At 40.6% G+C, this 18,859-nt stretch overlaps 1 pseudogene; it reads right to left on the reverse strand.

The window, feature by feature from the left end:
* Positions 1-226: 226 nt before the first annotated feature.
* On the reverse strand, positions 227-18,490 carry LOC137234947 (uncharacterized; annotated as a pseudogene).
* Positions 18,491-18,859: the final 369 nt, after the last annotated feature.

The raw sequence follows: 18,859 nt of genomic DNA on the forward strand, positions 1-18,859 counted from the left end.
TGATTACAATATTTATAAAGACCATTTAGTTGATGGTATTGGTACTGTCAGTTAAATTCATCAGCAATTATTTATATTCAAAATATTTTCTTGTTATACATCTAGTTTATAAATTTTTGGTTAAAAATTATTGACAAATTCGTTGCAATTAAATTGCTTCAAAAATTGTTGCAAACTTTACGCGATTGTTCGATATTTTTTGATAAAGAGCATAAAAAGCTTAGAGTAATTAATTAGAATAAATTTTTAAGTCCACCATTTATGTCCGGCTCAGTGGCTTCAGTTGCATCCGTCTCTGCGTCGTCTTCATCATCGCCGTCGTTGCCCTCATGTTCGTTTTCTTCATCAGATTCTTCTTCATTGTCTTGCATTTCATCTGTATCATCAACTTCCATGTACTCCTGTAAAAAGGTCGTTTTTTCCTAAATTACATCAAATTATTAATATGTAAAAATATCGCATTTTACCACTTCTTCATCTTCGTCTTCATTTTCTTCCACCCCATCTTCATCGGACTGTTTGTCATCATACTCATGTTGTGCGCTATTATCATCGCCAAGTCGCCCGCTCATTTTTAGGCGCTGTTGTATTTCAAGTATATCGTATGTTGGATTACCCTCATATCTACGAACCATTGGTTGTTGAACTTCACTCAGTTCCTCTTCATGGTCAAATTCTTTTTCTGCACGTTCGCGTGCAATTTGGTCAGGATCCTGTGACAAAACTTCAGCCCATGAAAACTTTTTCTTCTTCATAGATTTTTTGTCATATTTGGACCTTAGGTTTTTAGGCGAAACCCGATTGGAGAGTGTGGCCTCATGGAATGGCGTGCCCACTGACATATTCTTCATATTACTCCATGCTGCATTGCCGTTATGTCTATTCATTTCAAATACATCATTTTTGTTTTCAATTTCCTCTTTTACTCGCACACAACTACGTACTATTTCATTGTTATCCAAACGCAACTCAGTTAATGAATACCCAAGCTGTTGAAACTCTCGTTCGAATATACGACGATACCGTGCATAATCCGGCCGGTCCTGAAAGGCTAATTACCCTACATTATTAAGGAATTCACCTAAATATTTAGGAACCTGCTTGCATATATTTGTTTCAGCATTTCGCGTACATAAGTCATTAGATACTCCTTTGCACGATGAACTTTTTCTTGCAGATGTTGTATTGCTGCATCTTTCCATGGTAAATATCCTAGAGACCAGAATATTAAATTATAACCTAAATATTCTACATAAGTCAATACGGTATGAATGGGCGCCCATGTGAGCATCTCGTGATTGAACTCTAAAGTACCATCATGCGCTCGGCACTGATCCATAACGAAAGGGCGATGTACTCCGTTATCCATGAATGCCGAAATCAGCTTCGACAGCTACAAGTGATTCTGCAACTGTAGTACTCGCTGGATGCGTGATACTTTTACCATTTGAACTATGAAACAATTTTTCTTAACGTCGAGTCAAGCGTTTTGTGCCGGTCGATACGAAGGTATTTGAAGTATTGTTGGGTTTTTGACAAAACTGTTTGATTTTGGTAAAAATTCTTCATAATCTTCATCGGATGAAACTGCCTTTGAATCACCTGTGTCTTCCTTAACTGAAATACCATCCTCATTGAAGAACTCTGAATAAATAATACGTTTTGCTGGACGTAAATAATGTGACTGCACCATTTCCTCATAGATCGAATTTCTCTTTGGCGTCGGCATGAGCGTACCTGTAATAAATTTTAAGTTGTATTAATATAAAAACAGCAAATATTTTGTTTTATTTATATACCGGATTTGATCCGCTTTATTCCACGTTGTTGCGTGGGCGACGCTTTCGATTACGATTACTGGTGTTTCGTAAATGTCAACACTGTTGCTATTGTTGCTATTTGTTGTTGCTCCATCATCAAAGTCCTCATCTTCGTCGTCAACGTCGTCCACATACGTATTACGTTTAACGATAAAATCAGAATCATCATCGTCATCATTGGTCTCCTGCTCTGAACTATTGCCGCTATCTGTAGTCTGTTGTTTTTCTTCATAGTGCTCATCGTATTTTGAGGACTTTATATTAGCCGAACGCGAAGATTTCGTATTGCCCGTGGTAACAGGAGCAGTAGCAGTTTGTTTTTCATAATACTTGCATTTGGAAATCGTAAGATTTTGCACTTTCAAATCATTGTGACAGTAGCCTTTATAGTGTAATTTTTCCAAAACGTTAACAATGTGTATGTCAAGTGTTAACACAACTTTTGATGGACACGACAATTTTTAATTAAAGAATGTAGATCGCGATCAAAATGCTGCAACACAAGAAACCGGTAACGATCATCACCAAAATAATGAGAACCTGATGCGATGTAGCTGGGTATACCCGTAGGGTAGGTGGAATTAGGGTTAGTGATGCTGCAACATATGGCTGTTTACCCAAATTTTCCACTTTTAAATGGTTTGCAAAATAAAACAAGTGTTCTATTTATTTTATCTATGAATTAAAGAAAAATTCTTACCTTCGTCTTTGGCAGTGTTCACTAAACAATGGATTTCTACAAACAGAGGACGATTTGAATGTGGTTCGATTTTTACCACGAATTTTGCATTTTCGTTGGTTACCGGAATGCTGATATTATCCGAAGCCAAAAATATTTCTCCAAAATTTCCTTTGCCTATGTGTAGACAGTGTACAAAAGGGAGAAGAACAGGTATTATGAACGTGATAGCGTTTTCCGACGGGTTGGCACTAAGAAGTATCGATGAGTTGTTAGCATGTTTAGTAGATTGATTTCTAACTATTGGATCTATAAGGTGATTACAATGTTTATAAGGACCATTTAGTTGATGGTATTGGCACTTTCAGTTAAGTTCATCACAAATATTACGCTTCCCAAGGCAGTCGGTTCTATGTACCGAAGCGACTCGGGATTTTTCCCGACCAAGGACTGTCATTTCAGTGTAACCCCATTTAATTTGTTGCGTCCCACCCACAAATTGTCATCCTCCCAGCAGCTCCTTCCAGCGGGACTGCTCCATATTCTCTTGCTCCGGGAAGGTATCGAATCCAATCCGCGTCCGTCTCCTGACCCCGGTCCTGAGAAATGGTTTTGCTGCATCTGCCGGAAAAGAATCTTTTTAGGACGGTCATACTCTGTTCAGTGTGTCTCGTGTAAGGGATGTTTGCATCGGACAGGTTGTTCTGGGCTTGATCACAAAACCCGAAGTCCACGTAACTTTTATAAATATTTTGTGGCTCCTTGCTGTTCACGTCCAAGGGCGTCCCGTAGTCTACGCCTTAGCGCCCACACTACCTTCCAGCAGCCCAGTTGCTCAGCAAGCCAAACAGCTGCTACCACTCATAACTACTATCTCCGTAGTAGAGTCGGTAGCTATGCTGAGCATCAGCCCCTGCCCCCGTCTTCTCCCTCCTCTTTTCCGGAAGCAATCGTGTAGGTCAGCAGCCAGCACAGAATATATATATGTTTGCGACATCCGCCCAATGCAGCTCCTGCCTTGGGCGGTTCCACTTTCCTAGATGTTCTGGTCTCCGCGACGGCTACCCCCGACGGGTTTCATTGCGCCATGTTGCCAGGTCGCAAACCCCAATGCTTGCCCAAGGACACCCAGTCCCAGGGCCACAACGGCAGTTGCGTCCTGGCCTTCCTCAACCCAGGCGTAGTCACCCGTCACTTACTTCCAGAGTGGCGACGTCTCCTACTATGCACTTCAGAATTCTGCAGATAAACTGTAATGGACTAACTGGGAAGATCACGGAGATAGTCGATTTCATGAAGCGGCACAACATACGCATAGCTGCGATTCAAGAAACTAAACTCACAGCAAGATCTGCACTGCAAACCTGTTCTGGGTATAATGTCCACAGAAAAGATCGCATGAGCGGAAATGGAGGTGGCCTCGCGTTTATCATACACCACTCTGTGCAGTATCATATATTTGATCGTGGCATCGACCGCAGGGACAATGTCTTAGAACGTCAAGGCCTATCTGTCCGGTCAGGCGATGCAAACCTGGAAATCATCAACATCTACATCCCTCCCGCCACCTTTTGACCCAATGGATACAGCCCTAATATTAGCGCCTTACCCACTGACAACAATCGCATTATCTTAGGCGACTTTAATTCCTATCACGATCTATGGCATTCAAACTTGCGGGCGGACAGTAGGGGTGAGATGTTGGCGGATCAAATAGAAGAAACGACGTTCTGCAAAATAAACGGAGACGCCCCCACACGTATGGTAGAAAGCTGTCACAGTTCGCCGGATATCTCAATCGTGAGCGCAGAACTCGTAAACTGTGTCAACTGGCAGCCGTTGGTAACATTGGCATCCGACCACCTGCCTATACTTTTTCGTTCGAGCGTACCACCGACTTCATCGTTACAGAAAAACGCACTTTCATAAACTTTAAAAAAGGAAAGTGGGACGAACACAAATCTTTTACAGACAGCCTTTCTACAGGGCAGCCTCCCTCTGCCGACTGATGCCCGCCAAGGGGAGCGTGCTTTCCGCAAGGTCATTGAATCCGCCTCGGCACGTTTCATTCCCGCCGGGAGAATTCCCGAAATTCGGCCCCACTTCCTGGCGGAGGCCGCAAATTTAGCGAGAGAATGTGAGCTTATAAGACAGCTTGACCCAGGCGACCCCCAAATAAGGGATATAAACCAACGCATCAGATTGCTTGTGGATAAACCCAAGCGGGCGAAATGGGAGGAGCACCTAAGAGGTTGTAACCTCACTGCCCGTGTGGGTAAACTTTAGTCCACCGTGAACACCCTATCGAATCCGTCTAAGCACAATGACAAAGTTTCCATCACCTTCGGCGTTAAAGTGCTGTCGGATTCGAAAAAATGCGCGAGCGCTTTCTGCCGTCAATATGTAATGCATTCTACTTTCGAAAAAGATGGACGGAGGGCCAACAGACATGCATATAAACATAAATTGAGCGCACCACCAATTACCATCACCGCCAGAGAGGTTGAAGATGCCATTGGTCACGCTAAACCATCCAAAGCAGTGGGCCCAGACGGCATAGCCATGCCAATGCTTAAAAGCCTAGGGAAAGAGGGTTTCAAATACTTAGCACATGTCTTCAACCTGTCTCTTTCCACCTTTGTCATACCCGAAAAATGGAAAATGGCCAAGGTGGTCCCACTACTAAAGCCTGGGAAACCAGCTAACATAGAAGAGTCGTATCATCCGATATCTCTCCTATCGCCAGTAGCAAAGACACTTGAAGCCATTTTGCTCCCTTAATTCCAAGCAAATTTGCAGCTAGCCTTTCATCAGCATGGCTTCAGAAAACTCCATGGCACCACCACCGCGCTAAGTGCCATCAGCACCAAGATAAATTGCGGTTTAAATCAAAACCACCACCATAAAACAGTACTCGTAGCGTCAGACCTATCAAAAGCTTTTGATACGGTAAACCATGGCACGTTACTGCAATACCTGGAAGGGTCTACCCTTCCCCCATGTCTTAAAAGGTGGACCGCAAATTATCTGAGTGGTAGGCAGGTATCGGTGCAATTTAGAAACGAAACATCAAAACCAAGAAGAATTAAACAAGGGGTGCCACAGGGTGGTGTCCTATGCCCACACTTGTTTAATTTCTACATATCTAAGCTACCTTTACCACCAGAAGGAGTCACTATCGTTCATACGCCGATGACTGCACAATAATGGCCACAGGCCCAAGCCCAAAGATCGATGAGTTCTGCAACAGAATAAACGGCTACCTCCCTGATCTCGCCAGTTTTTTCGCCTCGCGAAACCTGGCATTATCACCGACTAAATCTTCCGCGACCTTATTTACAACTTGGACGTCGCAAATGTCGGGCATTTTGAACATCCACGTCGATGGCACTACGCTACCGACTGTCCTACACCCCAAAATCTTGGGTGTGACGTTTGATCAGGATCTACATTTTGGTGAGCATGCAGCCGCAATTGTTCCGAGAATCCAGAACCGTAATAAAATCCTCAAATCCCTTGCTGGCAGTACCTGGGGAAAGATAAAGAAATGCTCATTACTACATACAAAGCAATTGGTCAGCCGCGTACGTGCTACCCGTCACCCATATGGTCGCCAAGCCTAAAAATTAGCCACTGGAAGAAGCTACAGGCCTGCCAAAATACTGCTCTCAGAATCGCCACGGGCTGTCTTCTTATGTCCCCAGAACACCATCTACATAATGAGGCGAAAATACTACCCATCAGGGAGAGAAATGAGATGCTAACCAAACAGTTCCTGTTGAATACCCAGAAACCTGGGCATCCAAACAGGCATCTGATTGATGAGCCAACACCGCCTAGGGGCTTAAGGGGTCATCTCCGTAAGCATTTTGAGGAAATACGGCACCTGAGAACCCAGTCGTATGAAGCAAAAAAACACAAGCAGGTCCTTGGTAAACTCCACAAACAGTACTCAAAGAAAAGTACCCAAAACTTGTGGAAGAGGAACGCATACTCCCCAGCGAAACGCGTGTCACTCTTGCTCAACTTCGTTCTGGATATTGTAACAGGTTAAACCCTTACCTATTGTTGAAGACATGATCGAGTTTTCGGACTAAGTCGGCCCCCTCCGTCTGGCAACACCCGGCCAGTGCGGCCAAGCGCAGGCAGTGCAGCTCAGCTGTGGCTTGCCAACCACCACCGCGCTTCAATTTTTTAGTTTACTCAAAACTACCATCGAAACCGCACCGAACCGTGCTCGTACAAAGTTCGCTCGATAATCTGAGTTCTTTCCCATACCCGCCATCGCGCAATTAAAACATTTTTTATATATCTTGTTAATGTTAGAAATGCAGTAAAGTAATAAAGAAGATACTAATTCACAAATAACACTCACGCGTTAACCATTTATTTGGACAGTGCAAAGTGCAATAAACATGGTCCTTTGGTGCTAAAAAGGCAACCAGCGGCAAAAACAAAATTATTTTAAAGTTTATAAAAAAAAAAAAAAAAAGTTAAAGTTAAAGTTTATACATTCATATAATTAACATACAAAACGTGGTTCGGTACGGCCACAAAACTATAAAAGTGCTTAACAAAAAAAAAAAAACAACATAAAAGTGCTTAACAAAAAAACTAAAATTTTACAAACATAGGTACAAGTACACAAATACACACAACCAACAAGAAAATTCAATATTAAGGTGTGAAAAAAAATTTTTTTTGGAAATCAGAAAATTTAATACGAAAAACAAAAAAACAAAAAAAAAATACAAAAGTGCTAAGTACAACAACAAAAAAAATTATTTAAAATAAGTTGAACCACAAATTCATGCATACATACATACACAAACATTGTGTGTACCCAAAAACACAAAAGAAAAATATAAATTTTACATTAAGGTGAGCTATAAACAAAAAAATTTAGAAATCAAAAATATTGAATAAGAAAAAATTAAGGAAGAAAGTAAAATCCTTTGAAAAAGAAATGATAAAAGAGTGAAAATTTCTGAGAAAAAGAAAAAGAAAAGTTACATACAAACATACAACATACAAAAAAAGCTAAAGTGAATAAACAAGGCAAAAAAGTTGGAAAAACTTAAATAAATGCTTTTTTTTTTTGGAAACACAATAAATTTTGAGAGACATTTTTGACATTTTTTGTTAGCAAAACACAATTTAAGCGACAGAAGTGCTAAACCTTAGGAAGAAAAAAAATTGGAAATTTGTGTGGAAATTTTTTAATACAAAAAATTGATATTTGAGCTATTTGAGGATATAAACACATATATCTACATCACATCAACAACAACATTAACACTAACTACACCAACAAGGAGGAACAAAACATCAACGAGGAGCAATACAATAAAGGACAACACAAAACCAACAAGTCACACACAGTAAGTACTCTCGTTTTACCCAATATATTCCCATATATATTCCCTCCGTCTAAAGCACGGACCCCAAATCTAAAACCCTCAAACTTATATACTCCTCCGATCTAAAGATCCGGACCCTGGGTATATAACCCACATCAAAGCCTAAACGGCAAAATATTTCATTTGCTTACTCACTGTTACCAACAGGTACAGTCCCTTCAAAACACACATATCAATTTTTCAACATATAAATTTGGCATTCCCGTACCAACGGAAAATCCATTGCCCGGTTCTATATACCCCAAAAGTTCGTTGCGCTAAATATCGACTTAATTATAAAAATATATACGTATATATGTAATATATGTATATACCCACTTAGTTCGGTAACCATCCACGAGCTATATATATTTTTCCAGCGTGAAATTCACCGCTGCCCAATTTACCCATATATACATTAATTACATAAAATATATTTTACAAAAAACCCATAGCAACAAAATTTGCCAAATTTTTGTCACTTTTCCTAAAGTTTATTTTACCGGTGCACCCAAAATTAATTTTGCATACAAACCTACAATTATATGCACCCATAATACCCACACGCACTTGTATATCTTTTTGCATAAGCCAAAAACCCACCCTCAACAAAGTAATTGCATGACCATATGTAACTACATAATAGAAGGAAGCAACAAAGAAGATCATCGATCACATATTGGCATACATTTACTTTGTTAACAATAGATCAAGTGCATTGGCACGGCAACAAAAGGTATTGTTGGTACACCACAGTTTACCGGCAAATATATTTTACCCACTTATATATATACATACATACGTACTATATACCCATATTACTTGTGCTCAGACGCGCTGAGACAAGTACATATAACAAAGCAAAAAGCCGGTACACATTAGGCCGGTCTCAAAAAATAAAAAATAAAATCCCAGTGAACACAAATATTATAATATTTATATTATTATATTACCCACATTACTTGTACTCAGAAGCGCTGAGACAAGCCCGTATAAAGAACCAAGCGTACATTAGGCTGGTTAAAAAAAAATTTTGTTTGCCCTTTTGACAACATTTTTTTTCGATTTTCACAGCTTAATAAAAGCTCCCATTTCTTAGTAAACCAAACTAATTTATAATGCCGAAATCGTCGGACGAAACCCAAAAATTGACCACTGCAGACCAATGCCTGCAAAAATTCATATATGACGGCAACCAAGTAGAAGTTTACTGCTCAAGATGGTCACCCTCCCAAGCTACCGATTTATCAGAGTGTATGCTTAAGGTCAAATTAGAAGACCTAGATAAAATATCAGCAAAGATGCTTTATTTAAAAGTACCTCCATTGTACACCGGAGTCTTTCATGGTGGATACGAAGACTGGCCATCCTTTAGAGATATGTTCACGGCAGTCTATAAAAACCACCCTAAATTGTCACCCGCTCAAAAATTATACCACCTACGCCTGAAAACTAAAGGGCAAGCAGGACTTATTGTAAAGCAATACCCACTGAGCGATGATAATTTCGAGCTTGCCTGGGAAGCGCTCAGATCTAGGTACGAGAACAAAAGGATACTCGTCGACAACCAATTGAAGACGCTGTTCAACCTACCCACAATATTCGCTGAAAACGGAGAGCATATACAAAAGATGCAGACAAACATCAACAACTGCATGTCAACCCTTAACACCAAAGGAATCCACACAACGGACTGGGACCCAATCCTCGTTTACCTCTGCTCATCCAAGCTGCCAAGTGAAAGCCTTTCACTATGGGAACAATCCCTCAGCTCCCGAAAAGAACTCCCACTTTGGGATGATATGAATAAATTTTTGACCAGCAGATACGAGGTAGTAGAGAGAATAAATACCTATAGACCAGGCAAGACGAAACCCCAATTTTCGAGTTTTACACCACGAACGGTGAATCAAAACTGGACCCAACCCAATAATAATAGAACCCATGCATATCATACGGAGTTCAATAAAACGGCTTCGTGTAGACTATGCAACCAATACCACGCAGACAAATCTTGCGTCAGGTTTAGGAATTTATCGCGTATACAAAAGCTTCTTGGTCTACCCACAAAAGAGTCTCTCCACCAGATATCTGGAATGGGTGGAACGGTTGTGAAGAATGCTAATAAAGTCTGCCAGATAACATTCTGTTCGGCAGACTTAACCCAAATGATAGACGCACTAGCAATAATTTTGCCGAAACTAACGAAGTTCTTGCGCACAGTCAGAGTTTCAAGCATCGATCTCGAAGAACTGTCCCATTTACCGTTAGCCGATCCACAGTATTCGTTACCATCGAAAATCGATGTGGTAATCGGCAGCGATATCACCCCGCAAATCCTCACCGAAGGGATCCTACGAAATGTGAGTGGAATATTACTTGCCCAAAACACAATATTCGGATGGATATTAAGCGGCCCTGTAGCTGAAAAGGTATCAACCTTCAGCACTCATGTCACGGAATGCACCGATGACCCCATCAATCAACTTTTGAGACAATTTTGGGAATACTATATTTTGAATACTGCGAAGCACTCTACCGGACAACCACAATTCGTGAGGAATATGGACGCTACAGAGTCAAACTACCATTCAAATTGGAACTTCTAGCCAATCTGGCACTCGCTCATTCACGACCCGCAGCACAACAGCAGTACATGAGCATCGAATTCATGCTCGAAAGAAAACCCGTATTAAGAGACAAATATTTTGAAGTCCTTAATGAATATTTAACCATGGATCACATGGAACCCGCCTCCCAACAAGAGATAATTAGAGATGGTAAATATCTGTCGTTTTATCTACCCCATCATGCTGTCATAAAACCCGACAGCAAAACCACAAAAGTGCGAGTCGTCTTCAACGCATCCAAAATGTCGCATTCTGGCAACTCGTTGAACGACGTGCTTCATACAGGCCCCATTCTTCAAAATGACTTAATGCTCGTCATACTTAAATGGCGACTTTATAAGTTTGTTTTCAACGGCGATGTTGAGAAAATGTATCGCCAAATACTCATCCATGAAGAAGATAAAGATTTTCATAGCATCGTTTTTCGAAAACACCCAACTCTGCCGATACAAGATTTTCGACTAAAAACAGTCACATTTGGTGTAAATTGCGCGCCATATTTGGCAATTCGAACCCTACACCAACTCGCCCACGACTGTCAAGATGAATATCCGTTCGCTAAAGACATTTTGTTGAATGAAACGTATGTCGACGATATTTTGTCAGGCGGTCATAATATACAGTCCACTTTGAACTCCATGACCCAAGTTATCGAAGCCCTAAAATCGGCAGGGTTCCCTTTGAGGAAGATGTCGGCAAATCACCCTGAAATTTTAAAACCCGTTCCCGACCCTGATTTGCTAGACGTCGACTTCCTTAAATTCCATGATTCGTGTTCCACAAAAACCCTTGGAATTCAGTGGAACGCGCTAACCGACATCTTCACCTACACGTATGATCCACCGTCAGCAGAAAACACGACTAAAAAAAGGCAGATTTTATCAGCAGTTGCAAAACTGTTTGACCCCGCAGAATGGCTTTTACCAATAATGATTCTTGCAAAAATGTTGCTGCAACAACTCTGGATGGAAAGAACGGATTGGGACGAAGACGTGAAGCCCGGAGCTCTCCAAAAATGGACCTCAATTTATGAAAATTTACCTCATATCAGAGACATTAAAATCGCTAAGTGGGTACAGTATTCCCCCGATAAACTAATCCAGCTGCATGGATTCTCAGATGCTTCAGAAAAAGCATTTTGTGCCTGTATATATTTACGAGTACAAACCCATGAAAATAGTTTTTCATCCTATTTGCTAGCTGCTAAAAGCAAAGTAGCACCCCTCCAAACCGTGAGTCTTCCACGGTTGGAACTCTGTGGAGCAGTTTTACTCTCCAAGTTAGTGAAACAGCTGCGAAGTGAGCTGAATCTACCCCAACACGAACTCATTCTCTGGTGCGATTCTGCCATCGTACTGGGCTGGTTAGCAAAACCACCCCATACATGGAAAACGTATGTCGCCAACAGAACCTCTGAAATTCTTAAGAACGTTGACAACGCCACTTGGACGCATGTTTCCAGTAAGGATAACCCAGCGGATTTGGGCACTCGAGGCTGCAAGCCGCAGGATTTAGTCCAATGTCCATTATGGTGGGAAGGACCTAATTGGCTTATCAATCCATCAACTTCGTGGCCAAAGGATAATTCTCACCACCCAACTCCCCCCGAACAACGACATGTGGAAGTAATCCACACCCTGCAGGAAGAAAATATAGACATACTCGACCGTTTTTCGTCTTTTTCTCGAGCGCTTAGAGTCGTGGCCTATATGTTGCGGTTTATCCGAAAAGCAAGAAAACTAGAAGTTCCAGCCACGCTCAACCTCACCCACGCCGAAGTTAATGATGCCAAAATCTAAATCATCATTCAAACTCAACGGAATCATTACGGAGACACGATAGAGCTGCTTCAAACGTCAGGACCCTTACCCAAAAAGAACAACCTTCTGACATTAAACCCCATGCTAGATGACTCAGGAATCATGCGAGTTTCTGGAAGATTAGTATATGCCACCTATAGCTTTAATGAGCGGCACCCAATTATCATACCCGAAAAATCTCGATTTTGTTCTCTTCTGTTGGACTTCCTCCATTCGAACCTGCTTCAAGCCGACAAACAGCTGATGATCCGAATGGTACAGCAACAATACTACGTTCCACGTTTGAAGCAAAAGGTCAAAAAGCTCATCTTCCACTGCAAAACCTGCACCATCTACAAACAGCAGATGAAAACGCAGATAATGGCAGCTTTGCCACCCGAGAGGTCAATGTATTCCCTACCCTTTCATACAACAGGAGTCGACTTAGCTGGACCATTTATGGTAAAAACGTCTGCCCTTCGCCGAGATTCGTAAAAGCTTACGTTTGTGTGTTTGTCTGTTTTTCCACAAAGGCAGTTCATTTAGAAGTGTGCTCTGATCTCACCACGAATGCCTTATACGCAGCCTTTGCCCGATTCACTGGCTGCCGGGGCCTACCCCACCAGATATATTCTGACAACGGAAAGACGTTCGTCGGCGCACAACGCGGATTACAAAGAGAATTCACCACATTCCTCAAGGAAGTCTCTACAGACGTCGCCGAAAAGTACGCAACTCACGGATTCTCATGGAAATTCATCCCACCATACGCTCCCCACATGGGTGGTCTATGGGAAACGGCCGTGAAAAGTTTCAAGATACACTTTACGAAAGTAGCAGGAAACCTGAAGTTCTCCTTCGAAGAGCTTACTACCCTCTTAGTACGCATAGAGGCGGTCCTCAACTCCCGACCGCTCTCCCCTATGTCCGAAGATCCAATGGATACCCTAGTCCTAACCCCAGGGCATTTCCTACGTGGCGCGCCGCTCTTGTCGCTACCGGAGCCAACTGCAGAGCATCTCACCTTGGTCAGCAAATGGCAGAAACTGAAAGTGCTTCACCACCAATTCAGCAAACGATGGAAGAGCGAGTATCTCAAGGAGCTGCATAAGCGGTACAAATGGAAATGCCCTCCACGCAATATTCAAGTTGGAGATTTAGTCGTGGTAAAGGATGATTTACTGCCCCCGAACGAATGGCGTTTGGGACGGGTAATCACTTTACACCTTGGATCGGATAACCATGTTCGAGTTGTGGAACTCAAAACCCAAAATGGACTAATAACACATAATATTGCCAAACTGTGCGTGCTACCAACTGCCTAGTAGTGGCAACCCTACCTCTGGTACCCTCTGCTTCATGCCCCTAGCAATCTGGAAAGACATCTAAGCTACCCTCACCAACGTATTTTTCTAACCCATTTTTTTAAAAAATACGTATTTTTCTTTCTTGTCTTTACAGGACCCGCCGAGCTACCGAGATGCATAAATGCCGTCTATGTGGGCAGCGACACGTGCTAAGGAAGTGCCGGGCGTTCCTCGCGATGAAGCCTGAGGAGCGCTACGAGTGCGCGAGGAACCACCGGTACTGTATCAACTGCCTGGCAGTGTCGCACAGCACTGGGCATGTGACTCCCCTTCCAGCTGCCGAAAATGTTCACCCGGACACCACACACTCTTAAACCGAGCTCGACCACCAAGCAAAAACGCGGGACGACGCGAAAATAACACCCGACGAAGAGAGAGGGCAACTGCACGAGCCCGCACGGAAAACCACCAGAGCGCGGTACAAAGCCAATCGGCTCGTCAAAAAGACAAAAAAATACGACAATTAGTAGCCGAACCACGGGCGGCCTTGGACAGAGTTGACGCCGCCCTTAACCCATCAACGCGTCGGGCGGGGGAGGGGGGGGGGACATGTTGAAGGCATGATCGAGTTTTCGGACTAAGTCCGCCCCCTCCGTCCGGCAACACCCGGCCAGTGCGGCCAAGCGCAGACAGTGCAGCTCAGCTGTGGCTTGCCAACCACCACCGCGCTCTCAATTTTTTAGTTTACTCAAAACTACCATCGAAACCGCACCGTGCTCGTACAAAGTTCGCTCGATAATCTGAGTTCTTTCCCATACCCGCCATCGCGCAATTAAAACATTTTTTATATATCTTGTTAATGTTAGTAATGCAGTAAAGTAATAAAGAAGATACAAATTCACAAATAACACTCACGCGTTAATCATTTATTTGGACAGTGCAAAGTGCAATAAACACCTATCCAGAATTAACCCTGACATACAAAATGTATGCCCCGCTTGCAATGTGTCCCCACATGACACCAACCATCTCTTTAATTGTAATGTGGAACCAACGCCTCTAACACCCCTTTCATTATGGTCCACCCCTGTTGAAACAGCAAGTTTCCTTGGACTCCCGTTAGAGGATATTGATGACAATTTGTGATCGGTCGCGGCTGTTAGGTGGGGCGAAGCACTGCTACAACAACAACAACAACAAATATTAAATTCAAAATATTTTCTTGTTATACATCTAATTTATAAACTTTGGTTAAAAATTATTGACAAATTCGTTGCAATTCAATTGCTTTAAAAACTTTTGTAATTAGAGCATAAATATCTTGGAATAGGAACGTAGGAAAAAACTTAGAATTATTGGGTTCTTATATATTTTTTAAGTTTGTTGTACAAATTCGTTGCAAATTAAAGGTGATTACAATGTTTATAAGGACCATTTAGTTGATGGTATAGGTACTTTCAGTTAAGTTCATCACAAATATTAAATTCAAAATATTTCTTGTTATACATCTAATTTATAAACTTTGGTCCAAAATTATTTAAAAATTCGTTGCAATTAAATTGCTTTCAAAATTGTTGCAAACTTTACGCGATTGTTGAATATTTTTCCGGAGTAGAGGTATACATATCTATGTATCCTTCAAATATGTCGTGGCTCGCCATTCTTTCGATCATATGTTCTCCAAGCAAAAATAAAAATACAATTACGAGTAGCATTTATATAAGTTTGTTTGAAGATATATGAGGAGGTTCTCACCAAAACGTAACATTTCAATCATATGTGAATTCGAGTAAATTGACAAAGTTTATTTTACCATTGATCCCTTATGAAATCTTACTACGAATATATTTTTCTAAACATTTTGGAAATGTTACGTTTTGGTATGGATACGCGGACTTGGCACCAAAACGCGTCTTTAACACTCCTCTCGATATTTTTGGAGGTGTATTAGGAGTGTCATGCTGTCGTATAGAATTACCGACGTTTCGAAGCATTGAACAGATTCTTGAATTTTTACAATATCCTGTAAATAATAATTTTGTATTAATACAAATTATTTTAAAAGAAATCCTACGACAGAACAGTTTCCAGTTTCCTCATAAAAAATAGCTTTTCGTTTGAACTCCGGAAATAGCTTCCACAACAGTGGACTTACCGTGTCCAATCCTGCCAATATTGATTGTTGCCTGACGCGAAACTATCTCTGGCGATTATGGGGTCAAATTTTCGATATCCTGTAAATAATAGTGTTGTATTAATTCAAATTATATTAAAGCAAATCCTACAATATAACAGACTGAACGATGCTGATTTTGTAGCACCAGTAATCAAAATGGATGGAAATGCATGAATGGATGTGTAGCGATATGGGAAAAGCCATTTTCTGGGAAATCTAACATCATAGATTACCCAGAAAATGGCTTTTCCCATATCGCTATACATCCATTCATTCATTTTTTGTTTAGTTTTCTACGCACTTACCAAGCTATTAAGATCCTGATTTTGCAAGTATTATTAACACTTCTTTGGTATTTCTTGTTCAGTTTTATAATTGTACTTAATTTAATAATTGTAATAAATTAGGTCCACGCTTGTCTGCTCAAAATTTAGCACTCAATAGGAATGGCGGCTTCGCAGAATCGGTTCTAGATACAAACAAATGTTACAGCACCAAATTTAGAGATTGCTTTTGCTGATATTGTTGTGAATTATGTTTCTTTATGAAAAATGTACACTTTTAATTTTTGCACATACCCAAAACACTTTTTCTCCTATTGATTTGAAAATTTGCAACTTTTTCAAGCTGAAAAGAAATGATGGACTCGCAGAAATTTTTTTTGACGTATTTCAGGGTACATAGCATGTAAGAAAGGCAATCATATATGGATCGGACATTGCAGTTAGGCCATCTCATTTTCTCATGCTAACAATTGGGAAATTTTTTTCTTGGTCGCCATTCTCGGTCACTAGATTTTTGCTGGTATACTGGCAAGTTTTTTCTACATAATCTATTGAACACAGAATCACATTTTTGGCGGATCATCTTCTTTGTAAACGTTAAAACTAATAGCTAAAGGTGTATTACAAAACACATATTATCATCTTTCAATAAAACATACATAATAAACTCTACACAGTGTTTCCTGTTTTAGTGGTGGAAGAAAAGTTACGGTGAGTGTATCCATTTCACTTTTACTTGCCATATCTCTTGCGTCTGGCCATACCGCACGAAAAGGACCCCATTACTATAATATTTCTATAATATTACACATTTTTTGGTGGTCCATGAGGGGAATCCTTTTCACCATTTCTACCGTGAAATTAAAATTATATTATTTGTTTATTTATTTATTCAGTCTATGAATATACAGGTCTTAGAGACTGCCAATAATGGTAGATACAACAAATATTAACACAAAGATAACAAAATATACATGTAAATATATAGTTTACAATAAATAATAAGTTTTTGTAACTAACAAATTAAAAACAATTAAATAGATGACTTTAAAATATTTATAAAAGCGTCCCTACACATCGAAAAATCAAGCTCAAAAAAGATGAAATCTTATTGAATTCGTTCAGGGCGCGTGCAATTGGCGCATTCCTTCCATAATTGGTTCTAATATTGATACCGTAAAACGGGCAAACATTACGAAGATCCCTCCTTGGAACATTAAAATTAATTTCCACAAGAAGGGCAGCGCAGTCTACATCTCCGTGGATAATGCCAAACAAGAAAGTCAAGGAGAGAATAGATCTCCTGGCTTCCAGGGATTTAAGATTCAAAAGAAGTAAACGAGCAATATATGGAGGAAGAGGGTATGTAAACCTTAATGACCGTAAAGAATACTTAAAAAAAACTTTTTGAACTCGCTCAAGCCTGTTGATTGAGAATTGTTGGAAAGGTCTCCAAATGATAGTAGCACACTCAAGATGAGAACGCACGAATGAGGAGTAGAGTACTTTTAAAGTATACGGGTCAGAAAACTCCGAACTATTACGCCGAATGAAGCCTAGCATAGCATAGGCCTTGGCAATGATGAAATCAATATGGTTCACGAACATAAATTTTGTATCAAATACAACACCAAGATCTTTGATTTTTTCAACAGTCTGCAACGTACTGTTAGCGATACTACACGAACTGTTGAGATTTGAACGAGATTTTGAGTAGGTTACGTGGAAGCATTTATTAATATTTAATGAAAGATGAGATATAATACACCAGGAGTAAAGTTTATCAATATAAACTTGAAGATTAGTCACATCGTTAGCGGAATTTACAACAGAGTAAATTTTGAGATCATTGGCGTACAACAGAAATCTAGCGTAAGAGAAGCATGATTTAATGTCATTGATGAATAAGACAAAAAGTAATGGTACCAAAATACTACTCTGCGGAACGCCCGATGTCTCCAAAAAGGGATCTGATGATACCCCATCAATAGAGACGGCACACCATCTATTACTTAGATATGACTTTAGCCACTGCAAACAAGTTGAATGAAAGCCAAGGCAGTACAGTTTGTGAATTAGAACATCATGCGATACCTTATCAAACGCGAAAAGTCGGTGTAAATACAGTCAATACAATATTCACTGAACTCCACAAGATTGGAAACCGTAGAGCGACCAGAAACAAACCCATGATGTCTCGGACAGATCAAGTGCTTCACAGAAAAATAAATCTTTTCCTTGACAACGCACTCAAATAGCTTAGAAACGGTGGAAGGCTTTGAAATTGGCTTGTAATTGCAGACACCAGTCTTACTGCCAGATTTATAAATAGGAGTTATCGAGGCGAAATTCCAATCATCAATAAACTCACCAAAGCTAAGTGACAAATTGAACATGATCTCTAACGGGACCACTAGGGAAATGCATCCTTTTAGCAAGGCAGCCGAGAGACCATCAATGTTAGCTTTAGTATAGTTGCTCAGTTTCGAGATACCACTGAATATATCTTCAAATGAAATTGACATTGAACCAAAATTTAGGGACGAAGAAATTTCAGACGAAAAGTCAGACGAGGAAATAGCGTCATGATTATCAAAATTAGAACTAAAAAATTCAGCAAACGCGTTAGCCACATTGTGGGGAGTGTTAGCAGGTCTGTCATTGTAGAAGACGGTGGCAGGCATCGAGGAGCAAGATTTCTTCGACTTAACGTAATTCCAGAATGTTTTCGGGTTAGACTTTATATTCGTCTCAAAGCTTGTAAT

The sequence above is a fragment of the Eurosta solidaginis genome, chromosome X (genome assembly GCF_040869045.1).
Source record: "Eurosta solidaginis isolate ZX-2024a chromosome X, ASM4086904v1, whole genome shotgun sequence".
Classification (NCBI taxonomy): Eukaryota; Metazoa; Arthropoda; class Insecta; order Diptera; family Tephritidae; genus Eurosta; species Eurosta solidaginis.